This window comes from Anopheles gambiae, chromosome 2 (assembly GCF_943734735.2).
Source record: "Anopheles gambiae chromosome 2, idAnoGambNW_F1_1, whole genome shotgun sequence".
Lineage (NCBI taxonomy): Eukaryota > Metazoa > Arthropoda > Insecta > Diptera > Culicidae > Anopheles > Anopheles gambiae.
In genome coordinates this window covers 37680030-37699157 of record NC_064601.1, presented here as the reverse complement: position 1 = coordinate 37699157, position 19128 = coordinate 37680030, and the positions used below count along the sequence as shown (strand labels likewise).

At 44.9% G+C, this 19128-nt stretch overlaps 1 protein-coding gene across 1 annotated transcript in view; it reads right to left on the bottom strand.

Moving 5' to 3' along the window:
• LOC5667534 (uncharacterized) overlaps positions 1–18496 on the bottom strand; it is a 136073-nt gene extending 117577 nt beyond the window's left edge. The window contains exon 1 of the mRNA XM_061641869.1: positions 16219–18496. The gene's annotated coding sequence lies outside the window, so the exon portion shown is untranslated. The remainder of the gene's footprint in view (positions 1–16218) is intronic.
• Between the last annotated feature and the right edge of the window lie 632 nt (positions 18497–19128).

The window sequence follows — 19128 nt, the reverse complement described above, 5'->3', positions numbered from 1 at the left end:
GTGCCTTTTGATACTGTTTGCATCAATCAGCGTAAATGTTGGCAATTAGATGAAAGTGATATGCTAATGCAATGTAAAGAATTTGCTTCATAGCTGGAGGGCGTATCAAAACAAAACGCTTCCTACTTCTTCAAATTGCTCATGGGAGGCGCAATGAAAAGTTGGCTCTTGATGACTATCAAACTATTGAAGTACTTTGTACAGTGAAACTACCAATCTAACGAGAACAATATTGCATTACAAGCGATATCATGAGAATTTCTGATACATTTTTTTTAACATTGGCCGGTGTGAAATCAAGACAATAATGAGTTAACATTGAGCATTCCCTTTATTTTGATTATCGTTCAGCAACTAAAAGTTGTGATATGTACTTCTTCTTATTCTAGAGCACAACAACCGTGGTCGGTCAAGGCCTACCTGTACCGACTAGTGGGCTTGGATTTCATTGACGTATTTATCTACCCTTTCGATAGTCAGTCCAACGTAGGAGGACACGGTCAATTTATGGGCTTGAACCCATGACGGGCATTTTGTTAAGTCGCACGAGTTGACGACGGTGCCACGAGACTGGCCATTATTAGGCAACTGAACGATCGGTTGAGATACTAGAAATCATTGAATATGGAGAAATGTTGTATACTTGCGTGAAGCATAAGATTATTGTAAATTTACGAGTGTTTACAGTGCCGTATTCTGGTTCTACTTGCATATGAAGGCGTGCAGTTTTACTGCCAATTGCTGCCAATTGGATTAGTAACCAAGGAGTTTGTGACCAAATATTATGCGACCATGCATTCTACGATCCTAGAGCAAAACCAAATTGTTCATTGGTGTCATTTATGATTCAACCTAGTTTTGTAAGCAAAGTTTACTTAAAGTACAGTTATTGACATTCAATATGTTGGAATGCATCTATACATTTGCTATTGAAACCTGAATTGGTCAAAGAATATTTTTTTGCGACAGGTTGCCATTTAATACATCAGAGAATGTATTTTCACAAATGAGAGAAAACATCTTTCATATCTGATCTGATAATTCACTTCTAAGATACAACAAGCAGACCATTCATATTACAGATTATTCAAGGCATATTCTTACAATATAACAACGTGGAACGATTTGAGTTCAACCGTGCTTTTAATAATGGACTCTATTTTGTAACAAAAAGTGCACTTTAAGCAAATCTGACCTCCCACGCTATCAAAAACGTCCCACAAGCATTTTCGCTTACTCCTCCACCAGCCTAATGGAACCTCCCGTTCAGCGAATGAACGACCCGCACACGCATTTGTCCCCTTAATTTCCACCTACAGACAGCAGCGTCAAATTGACAGGTCGTGAGCGAGCGCGCTACATGGCACCGTTGCACCGTGAGCAAAATAATGTCGTAATTATCCTTAATTTTTAATCACCATATTACCGTGTCGGACGACGAAAACATGTCGACTACCGTACGAAATGCCGGTACACATGCTGGCATTGCATTGCCGTTCCTGCCGCCGACGCAGTCGGTTTGCATCACGCCGCTTGCCACTGATCGTCGAACTGGGAATAATTGATCCTTGCTAAAATATTCATCTGTTTTCCAGCTCCAATGAGGGACCTCCGGCTGACGGGCGGCTGACGGCCATTAGCCTAACCACTCGGCACTCAATTTTCTTCACGCCGTAGAATGATTTCCACCCACCGCGCGCGCGTGACCGCTCCGACACGTGCGACTGTCGATGCTTTTCACCTGTCATAGCCAAGTATGAATTAACGAACTCGCTGGCCGCGAAGAGCGCAAAAGCTGTGTGGTGCACGGCCTGGTGCCTGACTACATGGGCCGGCATGCAGGTTAATGGGCACATGAGTCAGCACCCAGCGGCAATGGCGAGTCGTACGTCGTGCCGATTTCCAAGCTCCAGCTGGCATCGAGACAAAACGAATGCTTTTTCCATAAATTATGTAAATTAAATAAATGTGACACACATTTGCTTCCCGTCACAGTTGCGGAAACTGGGGATAGGTGGGAGGCAAAGAAGAATTTTCACGGAAAACTCCAAAAGGCGTTGCTAATGAACGTCATTCGTTCTGCTCGTAGTTTTATGTCGTTGGAAATTATTGATGAATTAGAATGTTTTTCTTGCCAGAATTCTGCTCGTAGATGGTCGTAGCAGAGGAATGCAATCAACTCAATTTATTTTCCACGTTAATAAATGTTTGTAAATTGGACTTCAAAATTTTTATCCAAGAAATCAAATCCAAGAATCTGAGTTTAAGCTTTACAGAAAAACTAGTAATGTTTAATAACATATTTGATATCATAAGCTTTCATAATAAACATTTATAAACATTTTATAAGTATTTGCCTTATACACTGTCAAACGCCTGACGAACGTTATTATTTAAACCTTTATTTTTTGTACTTTTATAACATCTTCACTAAAGTTTTCCACACAGCTGTATGTCATTTATCAATATCATGTAACAATTACCCGACTATTATGATCGTCCTGACATCTGCCATTTTTTTGCAAACATTCGATTCGTGCAACGACTCCTAACGTCCTTACATCATGGGTCAGAGCGGTCTGAGAAATTGCTACTCTTTCCACAATTGTCATCATCAATCTGATCAGTGCTTTCAGTGCTGGAGTCGTACCATCACCGGACACTCACTACATCATCATCATCATCATCATCACCACCATCTGCTGGACAATGATTGATTGTATTCAGCTAGACAGGGCTTACGTGAGCGGTCGTAATGTGTCAGAACGGATGTAAAGCACACTACTCGCCACACAACGTCAGTTTGATTTTTGACGCGTCGATGTCGAGTGATACACTAGCATTGCGAGCAAACGTAAAACGGAATCGCTTTCCTTGGACACGGGCCAATAAACAAGTAAACAGCCTCACAGTATCTGCTCATCTCGTGCAAAAGCTCATTTATAACCAGAAGAGATCACTATTAATTTTATGATACTCGTTCGCAAAACACGAGCATGCCAGAGCACAGTGGTGAAACAAATGCTCAGCCATGCCGTTCCATTCCCGCCTTGAACACTTTCTGTTTACGGTACGATTCCACTACGCACCAGTGGAATAAACAACATCGAACCAACATCTTCGGTACGGTACGGTTGCTATACTGCACCAGCCATGTCTACTGTGCCATCTTGTCATCTTTCTCACCAAACGGTAAACAACATTTGTCATTTCCATTCCGATACGATGGAACCATTCGACAAACCGGCCAGCTCTAACTCCAGTGACAATTTCCTTTCGTCCACCATCCAGTCTAGCACACGATGATGATCAACTTTTGCGCGCTGTTCATGTTGCTCATCCTGCATTTGCCGTCCCTATAACTTTGACATTAATAAACAATTAATGAATGCTCGACAGGCGACGCTGCCGTCGTAGAAAATTTCAAACGAAACCCGCACACCCACCGTTTCTGTTTAATTGGGCCTACTCGTCATTCCCTGCGCGTAATTAATTGTTAGCTGTTTTTCAAATCCGAAAAATTTGAACCGTTCTTGTGCCTGCGGAAAACTAGAGAATAGATTGAGTTGAAGGAGAGAGAGAGAGAGAGATAGAGAGAGATAGATAAATAGAAAGAAACAGAGAGGTCCACCGAGCACATCGAATTGTACTTTTTGGTAGAAAGCACCGTCTCTACAGACCGCTCAATGTTTGCGTTGATTCTAACGGTAGAGATTGAACGAGCATTTTACACCGGCCCTGCCAATTGGTAAGCAAACATCAGTCCTTTGCGAACTTTTCAAGCTTTCGGTGGGTTTGATTTTTGTTATTCTGTTAAAACTCTCAAGGGACACGCCTGGGCAAATGGATTGCACAAACAGCTTGGCAAGAGTTGATGGGGCCCGTTTTCATTAGCAGTGGTCCGGATTGGATTTGCTTGGTCCGTATCTTTAGGGCAACCAGTTTGGCAACTAGACCGAAAACAAGAACAACGACCAAATAGCGTAATTGATGTTGATTTGGCGCGGGAAACGGAATGGTGAGTAATTTAATAATTCCATAATGAAGGTGAAGGTCATCGAAACGAACTGCCCAATTTGGTGATCTTCAGGTTTAAAATAGGCATCGGTACATCTGCTATGTTTGGAAGTTATTTACATATTTCATGGCAATAGATTTAAATGTTTTTAGTTCGCTTTTTAATTCTTGTAATAGTTGCTTTTTATTCCGGCAGAAATAACAATGAAATAAATAGCAAATTAAGCAATTATTTATAATTACTAATTACAAATAAAGTGTACGTTTAACTTGTAATTATAAATTATTTGTTTTGAATAATTGCTTTATTTCCAATGGGTATTGGATAGCTACTGATAAACTACTCGCTGAAGTTTCCTTACACATCATTGGTTAAAGTTAAAAATAACCAACAAATAATATCATTTAAATTCGAACAAAATGCACCAGGAATGCGGTAGGAATTTCATACGGTACATCCGACCAGCGCCTCTGAATACCCAGCTAATAAAGAAATTTTGATAAGGAAAGTTCTCTCGATGATGATGACGTTTGGCTCAGTAACGTGAAGTAGGGCGATAATATGCAACTGGTATAAACAACACTAGTTAAACCTTCTTTGAGCTTCTGTCAATGCGAGTCTTTCAACCTCACAATCAAACTATGCAAATGTACATGTACAAAAGAAACCCAAGGACGGCCCAAGCAGGTGTGGACAAGTTTGTTTCATTCGCAGAATTTGTAAAGTGTATGTGAAAGAAAATACTGTGTAATTCAATCTATTCTACAATCAAATTAAGAATCATTTGCTAACTATGTCGCTGCTTCCAATAATTTCAGCATTAAAATATTGTTTGTGTTTCGTAGCTGTAGAGCACACGTTTGAAAAAAAAACTGCACCTTGCTCCACATATTGCACAACGTAGATCTTAATGACGCCAGTTTTGAGTTTCTCGCATCTTCAACAAGTTTCATTCAACCATCCCTAACAACAACAACAACAACAACAACAAATACCAGACATTATTCAAAGTTCAGCAGCTCGCTTCCTATCTTGATGTACATCATTGCATTGCTCTTAAATAAAGTAAGCTTCTCGTTGCAAAAACCGAATGCAAAGCACTCAACGGAGTGAGACGTAGGCAAAAAGAAAAACACAACCCACAATGCAGGGCCATCTCACGGTAGGACGCGATAACGTGTGATGACCAGTGTTGGAGAAGAGCGAGGACTGAACCGAACAACAACAAAAAAACGACAACCTCAACTGTCCTCCGCACTCAGCAGCATTTGCCATCTTCAACTAGCTAACAAGCTACTCTTCAAGCTGCGTTGCTGCGACGAAAATTGTGCGGAATCCGTATCCCGGACGTACGTATGTTTCAACACTGCAGTGGTTTCACAGCTTTGCTTGAATTTTTCATCGACCCGCGACGCTACCGCATCAAGCTGCCAGCTCAGGCTCGTGCCGAGCGTCAGCTAACGAACCAGTCATTCTTCAGTGCAGGGCAGATTTCCAGATAGGTTAGTATATCCGGTCCCTCCTCGCAACAGCACTTGCGCCTGCGTGTGTGTGTGTGTGTGTGTGTGTGAGAGTACTTTTCTCGAGATCGTTATGCGTTCTGTTTGACTTGTTGCCTGGGCTGCGGTGACCCAAATACAGGTATGTGCCACTGGCCGTGCGAGGTTCGGCAAAAATAGCATCAAAGCGTGGGGAAGGATAGTGCGTTTCGCTTGTGTGTCGGACATGCAGTTTTATGATCTGGTCTCGGAAAACTCGTCCGCTATCTGAAATTCGACCCTTCGGGGCGGGTAAGCCAACTGTAATCGGCTTATTCGTTTTTGTCGGCGGTGGCGTACAAGCGCACTGACGTATTCGGCATTCGATTTGGTTGATTTGCCGGCCGAGTCGTGTGCTGCGAACCGGCGCTGCCATCAAAACGTCATGCGGTTGTATGAGTTAGGGTACGCATGGGCAATTACGTTCCGAGCAGCTACTTTCCGAGCAAAATTGGCCTCAATGTAGAAATCAACATGAAAAACGATTTTTTAGAAACAGTTTTAATATTTATCAAACCAATTGCTTTGGTTCACGTCAAGTAACATACTTATTTCATCCTCATCTGGACTACAAACCATTTTATTAATTGCTGAAAGGAATAACTTCTCTTTTTTGCTATTAGAAGTAATTTTCCAACCCATCAGCATAACCCTTTACCTGCAAAATCAAAATCAAAGAAAAACCTCGATCCCTACCAGTTCATTTTAACTACATTTCCTGTCGCACTGGTGAGGATTGTCGAAAAACACCGACTTCCTGGGACGATATAGATCACGAATAAATTATTTCGTTGGTTTCTGTGTTTTTTTTTTCTTGTTGTTGCTTCCCCAGTACGTTAATCTACCACCCATACCGACGAAAGCTTTAACGCTGCAAGTCTACCTCCATGCGTCATCAGTTTCCGGTAAGTTCGAGCCGCAGCCAACCATTTCACCAAACGTGTACAAAGAAAAGCACGCTTTGCAGGGGCAAGAAAGTTAAACATACCCCCGCGTGGTACGCGTGGAGGGGTAAAAGCTACGAGCGACAAGCATTAGACCACCATTATCAACCATCAACGGATGAGGTGAAAAGAGAGCTGTGATACAGAGAGAGAGAGGCGAAAAAACAGTGTGCGAGAGAGCGAGAGGGAGCGAGAAAGATTTGGAACAGATAATACTGACTGGCGGATGGAAAGCAAACACAAAACAACGCCGACCGACAAACCTCAGACGCAGACCTGTGAAAATGGAAAAGTTGCTAATTAATCATACGAGTTTCGGGGATTCTCCGAATGTCGCCAGCGCAAAGGTGCAAGGCCGCAGCCGGGCGCCAGGACCGATACAGTTTCGTTTTTAATGCGCCAAGAAACAACATCACCGCACGAGTCAGCGCGAGGTTGGAAAGGAACATTTAAATAATAAACAGAAACTAAGCCGCACGTATACCCTCTCCGGTGTCACAGACCCACAAAAAAACAGGGCACACCAAAACAGCTGTCTCATCCTCCCTTATTCCCCTGCTCACTGCTATCACCCGTTTTCCACCCCTGGCTAGCAGGGAAAACAATTTTGATGGCGTGATAAAATGTTATAAAAGCGTTATTTAGCGGTCGGGCAACTTTCTACTACCCATCGCGGTCGGGACGCAAGGGTGCGGTCTGAAGATGGAACTAATCGAATGTCCTCGAGGGCGCGAGGTGGAAATACTGCAAACGATACTTGTGTGCGTGCGTTTGTGTGTGTGTGTGTGCACCTTTCGTTCGACTTCTTCCGACCTTTTCGATAACATCCCATTGCACTTTCACCTCGACGACCCGTCGACGACAGCCGACCCGAACACTTTGCACCGAGCACTACTTTTATCCCTACGTAATCGAGGTCGTGCGGTGAGGTGTTTGCTGGTAGAATTGAACGTAGATGACGTGTGTGGGGTTGTGTCTTCTGCTTTCTATTTGTAGCAGTGGTCGGCACTCCATCGTACCGGAAGTTTCCAGTTCCCTCAGATCATACTTCATCATTAGCGGAGCTCGTGTGCTTCTCACCATTTGGCCGATTTGTCGGCCGAAAAGGCAGCGACCTTTGCTGTGCGACTGCTTAGCACCCTTCCCTTCCCACGGCGAAACCTTCACAAGAAGCTAAATTTAGTTCCCGTCCGGAATCGAATCGCACGAAAGTGAATCGGCAACGCACAAACGTTCAACCGGAAGTGTAACCCTCTGCGGTTCCCTCCTCACCGCTGGCAGTGAAAGCTTTACGTTTCAACCTTCTACTACTGCTACTACTACCACCATCATAGTCCCATACTTGGGCTCTGGGACAGTAGAGATACGATCGTCTAGCTAACAATAAGCAGGACGTTGCGAGGAAACGACAAAAACGGTAAGTAAAGTCGAAAAAGATGGGCCCAAATGAGAATGAATTAGTGAGCGACTGTACGAGGCAGTCGTGGGGCGGAAATTTTGTAATGCTTCAGTTGAACAGCTCGGAAGAGCATATGGTATTAGTGCTTACATGGAATAAAGTGGCAATGGTTGATGCAGTGAATTGATTTTTGACTGGAAAAACAAATGATTGCTGGTAAGCGTAAAGCTAGTAAGTAAATGCAATGCACAGAATTCTAAGAACTACATGCATCGTAATTCTTTCAAAATCGGTTTTCGGGAATAAAAAAAGTTCTTAAATCGTCATACGGTTGTAATAAATTTATGAAAGTTTGAAGTGTTATAAACAAACAACGGGAAAATGTTATCAGAAAGCAAAACTATGGATAGAAAAATATAGTATCAGATTGCTAAACAGATTTTCCCTTCAATTAATCCAGAGTTATTTGAGCTTACTGAACACTATACTAATTCCTTGATACCATGCTAAACCTTTGTTTTTGTTACACAAACCAACACATTCGAATGCTTCCCCAGTATTAAGCTTTTTCTAAACATCCCTTCAGTCTGTTTTTAGCATCATTCACTTTATAAACGTACCCCGAAAAAAAACGCACTGCGTTTCATTCTATTGAACTGTTTATTGCCGTTTGGTTACCGTGAGTTAGGCGTTATCTTTTTTATGGTACCGATTTTTATTAACAGCTAATGACAAAGCAATGAATTCGATGCAAAGCACCCTTTGGACAGATAAACCCGAACCACTTAACACATGAATCGTTTCCCTGGCCACACTTGTTCGAGAGGGGGGAGGGGGAGAGGGCTTTGTGTTTGCCGACACAATAGCATTTACCATTGGGCAATCCCCAACCTCCACCGATACACGCTTCTCCATGTACCGGATGCAATCAAAACGACGGAAAACAGGGTGGCATTAAACACACCGGCGCTCCAAATCCCCTGCAACTAAACCGCACACCCCCGGACACTATTGCGTTGGCCGTAGTTAATAAACAATAGCAAATCGACCACAAAACACCGACACTCGGCCACACACTCTACCGATCCTTCGTACCTTCGAAGCTCATATTTCATAGAGCCTCCTGGCCGTGCACTGTGTGCTGTTTGCGTGGCCAGCCGGTGTGCGGTAATCGGCAGTGAATGAGGATAATGTACGACCGAGGGCTCACATCAAATGGCACCGGGCCACGCGGGCAGATTTGGCGCACATCTAGACGGCCATTGTCAAAGCATGCGGCAATAAGCACGCTTCTCGATTGATATATAAACCTATAATTATACGATAATAGCCCACATTTAGCACCCACCTGCCGCGCCACCACGATGGAGCAGAGCGAGGCTGTTCCGTAGACGATGCCATCGAACCACGGATTGAATAGGCTGGAAAAACGTTCCATTTCCGGACGCGTCAGAACGAGCGTGTTCCGCTCTTGCTCTCCTTTCACTTCTAGACAGGGTGAAAGGTACGCAGCGAGAGAGAGAGAGGAGAGGTCGTTATGCTTTAATTAAGAGATTCTCCAACCCTCCCTGGTGGGCCGGAATATTGAATATTATGCTATGCGAATGTGGCACTACGGGTAGCTGCGAACGACGTAAAATCACGGTCCACAACGAAACGGTCCTGTGCCCGGCACTAGGCACTCCAAACGGCCACGGAGCTAGGAGTCATAGTTGCACCCATAAATCGACAAACCATTTCCCCGCTTCGCTCTTTTCCTCCCCATTCCGGGAGTTCGGCCAAACGATGGAAAGCAATGTCTCGCAAAGTACAAATCGTACAACTCACAGAAGCAGCGTAAGAAACCAACGCGCGAGAGATGAAAACAAGAAGCACCAAATGGCCAAGAATCTGAAATTCGACATCTATCTTAATAAAAAGATTATTACGAGCTTCGGCGGAGCGAACCGCCTGCCCCGGGCAGCGCCTACTTTGCGTCCAAGATTCGCTTGGCTTGAGCAAACTAACGAACGGAAACCGCGCGAAGGTGATCGCGATGGATTCAACTCGCTCCCTCAGGGAAGCAACGCAAAGGAACACCATTCATTTCCGCGCGTTTTTGGTTTCTTTTTTTGTGTGTGTTTTTGCTTCCCGAGCGGCGGTAAAGGGCCATAAATTGTTTTAACAAACCGGTGCTGGGCCACGTGGACGGTACATCCATTTTTGGCCGAGCTTGCCTCCCGTTCGGCCGTTGCTTTTGATATTCTTTTTTAGGGTATGGCTAAATTTATTTACCGCTGGGCAAAGGTGGGAACAAAATTCTCCGAGCACCGACGGATCATTTTCTCGGTGGTGCCCGCGGCAGCAAACATGGATTGTCTTTTGCAGGGTGACCATGGTAAGGTGCGAGTGAAGCGCGGACAGTGTTCGCAGAATACAGCAAATTTTTATGTTCAACCAAATACGCATTTGCTGGATTCGCGTTATCGTCTGGCCGTGATTGATCTCGGTCTGCTTAAATTACAGCACCATGATAAAGCTGGCGAGTGGTATGGGTAACATCTTCTCGATAAAATGTCTTTGCTCGCAGGTAGTGAAGGATGCAGTGAAAAGGGACAGGGAAGTTGTGTAGTGCCATTGCGAACGAGAAAGCTGTAACGAGTTAGTCCACAAATAAACCGGATGCCATGTATAACCGCCAATCATACTGAATGTTTGAAAATAGCATAGTAAGTTATCAGCAGGAAATAGCTCTGCTTAAATCATTTTCTAGACATCTTTTTTATGTTATTTTACAAATTTTGGTTTTTATTAACCAAATTTATTTTGGTACTGGTCTTCACCATGCGGCAGATCTTGGAGAAGATGGCTGAATACAGAAACGACACATACCATCTCTTCATTGACTTCAAAGCCGCATATGATAGCATAGCCAGGGTAAAACTGTATGACGCTATGAGCTCTTTTGGAATCACGGCCAAACTGATAAGGCTAGTTAGAATGACTATGACCAACGTCACATGCCAGGTGAGGGTGGATGGAAAACTCTCAGGACCTTTTGCTACCACCAAGGGTCTGCGCCAGGGGGACGGGCTTGCCTGTCTCCTATTCAACTTGGCGCTAGAGAGGGCCATCCGCGACTCGAGGGTGGAGACTACGGGAACCATCTTCTATAAGTCAACCCAGATCCTGGCATACGCTGATGATATAGACATCATTGGTCTGCGGCTCTCCTATGTAGCAGAAGCCTACCAAGGGATTGAGCAGGCGGCAGAGAACCTCGGATTGCAGATAAACGAGGCAAAGACAAAACTGATGGTGGCAACATCAGCGGACCTACCAATAAATAATCCGAATCTACGTAGGCGTGATGTGCAGATAGGTGAACGCACTTTTGAAGTCGTCCCAGAATTCACCTATCTTGGGTCAAAGGTCAGCAACGACAACAGTATGGAAGTTGAGTTGCGCGCAAGGATGCTGGCTGCCAACCGGTCATTCTACAGCCTGAAAAAGCAGTTCACCTCAAAGAACCTGTCGCGACGGACGAAGCTGGGACTATATAGTACCTATATAGTACCAGTACTCACATACGCCTCTGAGACATGGACACTGTCCAAATCTGACGAAACCCTCTTAGCCGCGTTCGAGAGGAAGATGCTCAGAAGGATACTTGGCCCCGTATGTGTGGAAGGACAATGGAGGAGCCGCTATAATGACGAGCTATACGAGATGTACGGCGACCTCACTGTCGTACAGCGTATAAAGCTCGCCAGGCTCCGGTGGGCTGGCCATGTTGTACGCATGGAAACGGACGACCCAGCCCGTAAAGTCTTTTTAGGCCGTCCACAAAGACAGAGGAGGCGTGGTAGGCCCAAATTGAGGTGGCAAGATGGCGTGGAGGCGTTCGCCATTAAGGCCGGGATAACGGACTGGCAGACGAAGGCGCGAGACCGTGAGCGGTTTCGGACACTCCTGAGGCAGGCCAAGACCGCAAAGCGGTTGTAGCGCCGGATAAGTAAGTAAGTAAGTATTAAACTTTTATAAACCATTCCTTATATTATTATCAGCAAATCAGAGCTAAGATTAAAAAATCAGCACTGCTCACGGCATGGAATTGGAGTAAAGCAAGCAAACCCTCCACCTTACAGGGTTTTCCATTCCAATTAACAACTGTCCCCAGTCTACTAGCAATCTTCGATTTGAAAAACACGATTGTCTACCACTTACAAACAAGTCAAGCTGTTTTTGGTACACTGTCCATTTCAATTTCACAATTGTCTTCTTCGAAAACACACGACAGATACGGCACGGTTTTGGCTGGAACGTGTATCACTTGTCTGTAAGAATTGAACCATGTTGTAAACAGGTCTTGATTGAATATCAGAATATGGGATAGCTGGGCAATTTGAACATATTAAGCAGTTTTATCATTTGGTTTTAGTTATTCTTGGATCGTTACAGTTTTTAGGTTATTTTGGGACTTTGTAATTTTTTTTATTGGCTACCAGTAAAAGCATCGATAAATGTAAAAATTCCTGGATTGTATTCAAAGATTAAAGTATACATAAAATGCCTAACATGTCCATGTTGCCCAGCTGTCCCAACTACAAGTGATACACGTTCCAGCCAAAACCAAAACAAACCGTGCCGCATCTGACGTGTGTTTTCGAAGACGACAATTGTGAAATTGAAATGGACAGTGTACCAAAAACGGCTTGACTTGTTTGTAAGTGGTAGACAATTGTGTTTATCAAATCGAGGATTGCTAGTAGACTGTGGACAGTTGTTAATTGGAATGGAAAACCCTGTAACGATTGAAATGGACACGAGTGGAATCCTTCGGAGATTTTTAGTCTTGAATGATTGGAAGGGCAATGGAGGGATAGCTTAAAAACATCAAATATGTCTTTTTACACAAGTACGCAGTACACAATAAATACAATAAGTACAATTGAAATTTGAATGTTTCAGTTATTGAATCAGTTTAACATGCCTAACCATAAAACACTGTTTCTATTTGGTCCATCTAATTAACAGTTTCTTCATTTTAGTGCAACAACCGTCATCGGTCTAGGCTTGCCTTTTTTCCACCGATCCTCTATGCCTTAATACACTATTCTGTTATCTGGTCCGCTTCCTACTTAAATACTGTTCGATGATCTAGCCGCCGTCGGCTAGGGTCCATATCGACCGTATTGAGAGAGGGCACAGGTCCTTTACAAGGTTTGCTGCTCGCAAAGTCCATCGGGTTAGATCCTATGCTCTACCTTCTTACGACGAATGCTGTCGTCTGTTCGGTCTGTTATCCCTAGAATCTCGCCAATCCATTGTCCAATCTTGCTTCACAGCCTCACTTCTTCCCCTTTGTGTTCATAGCCTCAAAATTCCCCGATGTGTATATGCACCATCGCTACCCTCGTCCATCCCCTCATATGGTATCCATCTCGTATCCTAGTTACTCATCCTCCACTACTTGTTCCTTCTCGTCGCACAACAATTGGACGCAGTTCTGTTACGCGCTATGCATGTTTAGCTCGACATCCACCTTGTTGGATTTCTCCTTATCTTCCTTTCGTTCCCGTCTACTATCCACTCCCTAAACTCCTTTCCCCATATCGTGCTGCTTGCGATTAGAGTTACATCAGATTAAGTATATTAGTTAGGTTAAATACGTTAGACCATTCTCCAGCCTCATGGCAAACTTTGAAAAATATTGAAATTTGAAATATGGCAATATAATGGTACTGGCTATCACTGACTTATTGATTATCTTGAGTAGCAAAATCAGTCCAACATAATGAGACACGGTTCCCATTCATGGGACTTGAACTTATGACGGACATGCTGTTAAGTCGTTCGAGTTGACGACTGTACCACGAAGATGGCCCTTGAGTTGAATAAAGTAACAAACCATTGTTTCATTATTAAGCATATTCCTGTTTGAGCTACGTTTAGCTATTACAAAGAATGAAAATCACACCGCAGATGTATTTGAACTGTCAAAATGTATTTTGTTTTACTAAATACATATGAAATCAATTGAATTTCATTAGTTTATTCTAAATGCGGCCTGTTCCTTGTCAAATATCTTTTGCAAAGCGAAAACATATTAAAGTATCAAAAAGTACTTTGGCAAACTTTCTACAAGCTCAACCTAGATTAAATATCTATCTCAACCTATATTTTTGATCGGATAGACATATTTTTGTAACCAATTTTGAACAAGAAACCACAATATTCGTGTAAAAACAAACACCATCGAGCTCAAAATTTAAATCACACGCATTAAACTGCGTACTGCCGAGCAGTAGACAATAAAGCACTTTAAGCTTTAAGCTTTTTTGAGCGATGTCTTTATATAACATCGTTCCTGTCCCCGCTAAGAAACAAGCAAAACATAACCGCACAACAGCAAGAGAAGGGAAAAAACTTAAATCACAAAGCAAACAACACCATCAACACCAAGCGAGCGAAAACACCTTCAACTTTCTGCACTGAGCGCGAAAAGTGTTGCTGTGGCTCAGTGTGTATGTGTGCCTTTTTTAGCAGATTCGTTCGTCTTCTAAACACGCATCCGCCTGCCCTTGAGCTTGTCGTTTCTTGTCCGGATGCCCGGAAATGTTAGCGAACTTTTTTAAAGTTTACAGCCCATTCTCCGGGCTCGAAACTCGACGGTGCAGATCGGGCATCATAACCACCACCCATCCGTCCCCGGGTGAGAAAAGTTTGCCTTTACGCACGCTCCAATCTCGGCACACGGTCGCTGGAAAGGAATATTTTTACCTGCATAGGTTCTGCACAACAACAAACTGACAAACGCACACAGTTACACACACACACACACACACACACACACACACACACACTAGAACGCTTATTTAAGTAAGCATTTTGCAAGGAACAACATCACAGCGAGCTGCCACAACTCGACGCAAAGCTCCTGCCAGCTGTCCATCACCGCAGTCATCACGCGAAAGCAACGCCTACTGCCGAGCAGACGTTTCAATAAATAATTCTTTCCTCTGTTCGTTCCACCATCCCCTCCAGCGGGTGTGCGGTGCGTGCTGAAGTGAATGTTGAATGGAAATCTGTAAAATTCTCAATCTAAAGTATCGCCCATCTGATAGCGATGACGAGTTGCCGTTCCTTCAACGCCGGGCTCGAAAGTGCTCAGAGCACGGGCGAAAAAGACTCTCAAGAGGCCGTCGAGAATACGGCCTGATTTGCGTTCAAATTGAATCAAAATCACTTTCAGACGTTCGGTTGACTTTTTTACACATTTCTTGCCGGTGTTCTCCCCGTCCGCGTCCCTTCCACAGCTTGTTCTGCAGCGGTTTTGCTCAAATCTCCCGAGGCTGTATACAGTACACCGATCACAAGTACGCACGATTTCCCTGTCTTAGTGTGTGCGAGGAGAAGGAAGCATTGCTACATGAGAGCATCCGGACCTGTGACAATTCAATTGATCCTGACAAGCTACAAACACACGCACCGGCTACGCACTCATCCATCTCGAATCGGTTGAGATTGGGGCTTTGTTTGACATGCTCCAAACAGGAGAAAGAGACGTAGCAGGAAAAGAAATCGAAATTGACACTCGTTTCGATGCAATATCACGTACCGGGAAGGCCCATTCAGGATGTTTACCGTCATGCGTCGAATCGACGGGAAAATGGCAAGAAAGTAAGCCTCACGCAAATAAAGCTCTGGATACTCAACATCCAGCATAATCTAATCCACCGTAAAAGCATACAAACATCGGACATGCAGCACATGGCGGGTGGAAGTAGTTTCACTCGGCCAAGTGGCCACAGTTGCTGCTGCTACTTCCTTTCAGTGATGAGTCTTTATTTGTTCAAGAAACCATTCTGCCGGTCTGCGGTACGGCTGTGCCAACGCAAGGTGGAGCGAGCGAGAGGGAGAGAGAAAGATAATAGCTCACCAACCACCAACCGCCCCACTGGCCCAACTAGTAAATGTTGTTCTTTAGTGTGTTTTTTTATATGTAAGACGTTCTCGGTACCATGCAGCATTGAGGATTTTCGACGGAAAAGTCCTATCGTAAAGAAAGTTTCTATTGTTATGCGAAAAGATTAAAAGCTTTAGAAAGAAACTTTTCATTTCACTTTTCATGTTGTATAGTGAATGTAAAAAGAAATTACCGTGATGCTAAGCCGTTCTCTTTATTTGGGGAAAATGTTGCCCAAGGATGGTGCATTGTTGCGCAACTTCTTACCATAATTAACACGCACCGAAAACAAGCTTTTTGAATTTGAAACCAGCATGTTATTGAAAATGTTTTAAATATCTCCCTCCCCTGCAACTACCCTTGCAACTCACCTTTTTGCGTCCTTTCTTAGTTGACGTTGGCGGTCGGCTTCCCCGGGGCTTACAATGCTTCGCCACCTATCAGATCAGCGTTACAGAGCCAATTTCCGCAAAAGACGATCGATTGAGCAGCAAAATCAAAAGTATCGCACTCGACAGGCTACATTCACCTTGAAGTTGGCTATCCTCACTTGGCACCACTCTTCAAATAGCTGCAGCTTTACAAAAAGCTTCTGGCCTCACACACGAGCTCATACACACACAAAAACACATATACACACATACACGCACACGAAATACTCACTACAAAACAATCACAATGTAGGCTCCAAAACCTGTACCACTCCGCCGTACAAGTGCGTCGTACTTCAGCCGTCATTCACGAGCGCCCTCAGCGCATTGATCTTTGAAGGGGCTGCCACGGTCTAACACAGTGCCCCTTATGGATACACTTTGCGTCGGTGGGCACCGTGAAGTTTACCTTTGTTTTAACATCCCTCTCAAAAAGGGGCTGCCTTCCTTTGGCTGGCTGTTTCCGGCAATGGTGCGTCGTATCTAACTGCGTAGAGGAAGGTATCGGGACGACTCACTTGTCTCCGACGATGCAAACACACGGATGCAGTACTTGTGCCTGCGTACGGCGCCTTTACACGGAACCACTTAAACCTTACACACCCGACACGCGGATCACGATATGTTGCTACGTAATGATATGATTTGATGCAGGATGCGTCGCTTCACAGCAATTGATATGTTTCGGTTACGTCACTAGCTTTTGCTCAGACTTTTGTGTTGTGTTGGGGTTTGGTTACATTGATGCGATCCGCCGTCTACATGCTACATTCCAGTTCCGCGGATGTGCCTAAAACGGTTGCTGTTTGTGCGTGTGTTTCCCGGTGTGGTGCAGGGAACTCACCCTGCCGCAGCTCATTAACACCTCGACGACACCACGACACCTCCGGCCGCACGAGGTCGTCCTTTGAGGCTCCGGTTGCTGGTGGCATGAATTTTAAATTAATTCCCATCGGATACGGGAGCGCACAGGAAGCCCGGGGAGCTGATGCTGCTGCCTAAGAGTCGTTTAAAAACCCCACGGTAACACTGGTTTTGTCACTTCCTTTGCCGACGTACAGTAATGCGAGCGGTATAATAGCTGTACGAAATCCTCTAAAACTTCACGTACCGACGCGAGTGTACCGGAAATAAACGGAAACTTTCGCGACCCGAAAAACGAACTAAGCCTAACGCGCCCGACCGCACACTACGAAACGATTTGTCGCAACTTTCCACCACTCACGCACATTTGGACGCACGCATCGCGGACACGCGGGAGTATGTGTTTTACTTAGGGACACTTTGCAACGGAACACCAAACAACGAAACACTCGAAATCGCAATCGCAACACGCACACGTGGACGCAACGGTGTGCAATTTTCACTGCAACAACTGTGGCATTATTTATACCAACAAAACACTGCACAAACTGCGCCCTTGTCTTGGATAAAGCAGCTATTAATTTGGCTTTTATTTAAAATGTTTGAAAACTGTGCATGCCCGCGGGAGTTGTACAAAAAGTGGTAAAATAATTACTTTAAAAAACGCCATACCAACGCTTCGCGCATCATATAGCACACTCATACGCACCGCACGAGATGATAGCCAAACAGCTTGCCCATATCAACTAACTTTCAACACTCGGGTAAATTCAGAAAATTGCTTTCAATAATCACATTCAATTTTCACTTTCCTTCACGCCAACACTAAACCACGAACCATTCGATGCACTTGAGCGAGTTATCCTTGGCAAAGCGCTTGATGCTGCAAAGCTGCATCACAACAAAACGAACCGAAGGTGCAGTCACTATCCCTCCAGCTTCGGTAGCGTCCCTGCAAACGCAGGGTGCAGGTGGGCATGAGGATTTGCGGTGAACATTGACTTTCCGATTACGTTTCTGGCAGCAGCTGCCACATGATGGCCGGCCCGGTGAGCAATTTGCCACACTGTATTATTAAACGGTGTCCATTTGCTGACGCTCTGTAGCCTGCTGATGGTGAAAGCCTGCGTGCGTGCGTGCGTATATTTAAAAAAATGCAAACTTTAAAATTCGATCCTTGATCAAACTGTTCCACGATCCGACCGCGTAAGTGCGTTGTTAGTGCCACGCTGGCAGAACGAAGCGAGAGCGCGCGCGAACGAAGCGACTTTCGAAACGTGCAGCGAACCACAGAACCACAGAACGCCTGATTTCTTGTGCACGACCGACCGAATCTCACGACAAACTGCCGCAGCTGTGCCGAAGCTCGATGGCACGGGTTCCAGGGTTCCGTCGGCGGGAAAACTGGCCGCAAATCGAGCAACGATCACAAACGACTGTCGCTCAACGCCGGTACTCACTGCCACTGGTTGGGGAAGAACCGCTCGACGAACTGCCATTGCGCAGGTGCAGCTGCAGAGGACGAAAACATATGGCCCAGTTCACTCTCCTGCACTGCTGAGCGCTCAAACGGGTGAACTCAGGCCAAAGCCCGCTCCAACCAACCAAGCAGTGCAGCCCAGCCCAGCCGGGGGAACGCCGCCAGGGCGATGTTGTTCGAAAATGAATCACACCAAGCGTGTCAACACGTGGCGCATTTAACACCATTCGGAAGTAGCCGTCGGCAAAGCGATGGGTCGGCTGGTGATGCGGGACTGTGGACACCGGGAGGATGCACAAAACCGAACGAAAGGAAAAACATACTGTCAAAATGTTACTTACCCGCGCGTCGGTGGTCGGTTTGGTCACTGGATGGGACCGGCCGGACGGAGAGCGCTTCGCACGTTCGGATGAGTGTGCGAACCGTGCTTGCGTTATCCTTTGCCTAGCATCCGACCGGTCCGGGGTCCGTCGTTGGCATTGCCTCACCCGGATGCGGTCCCGCAT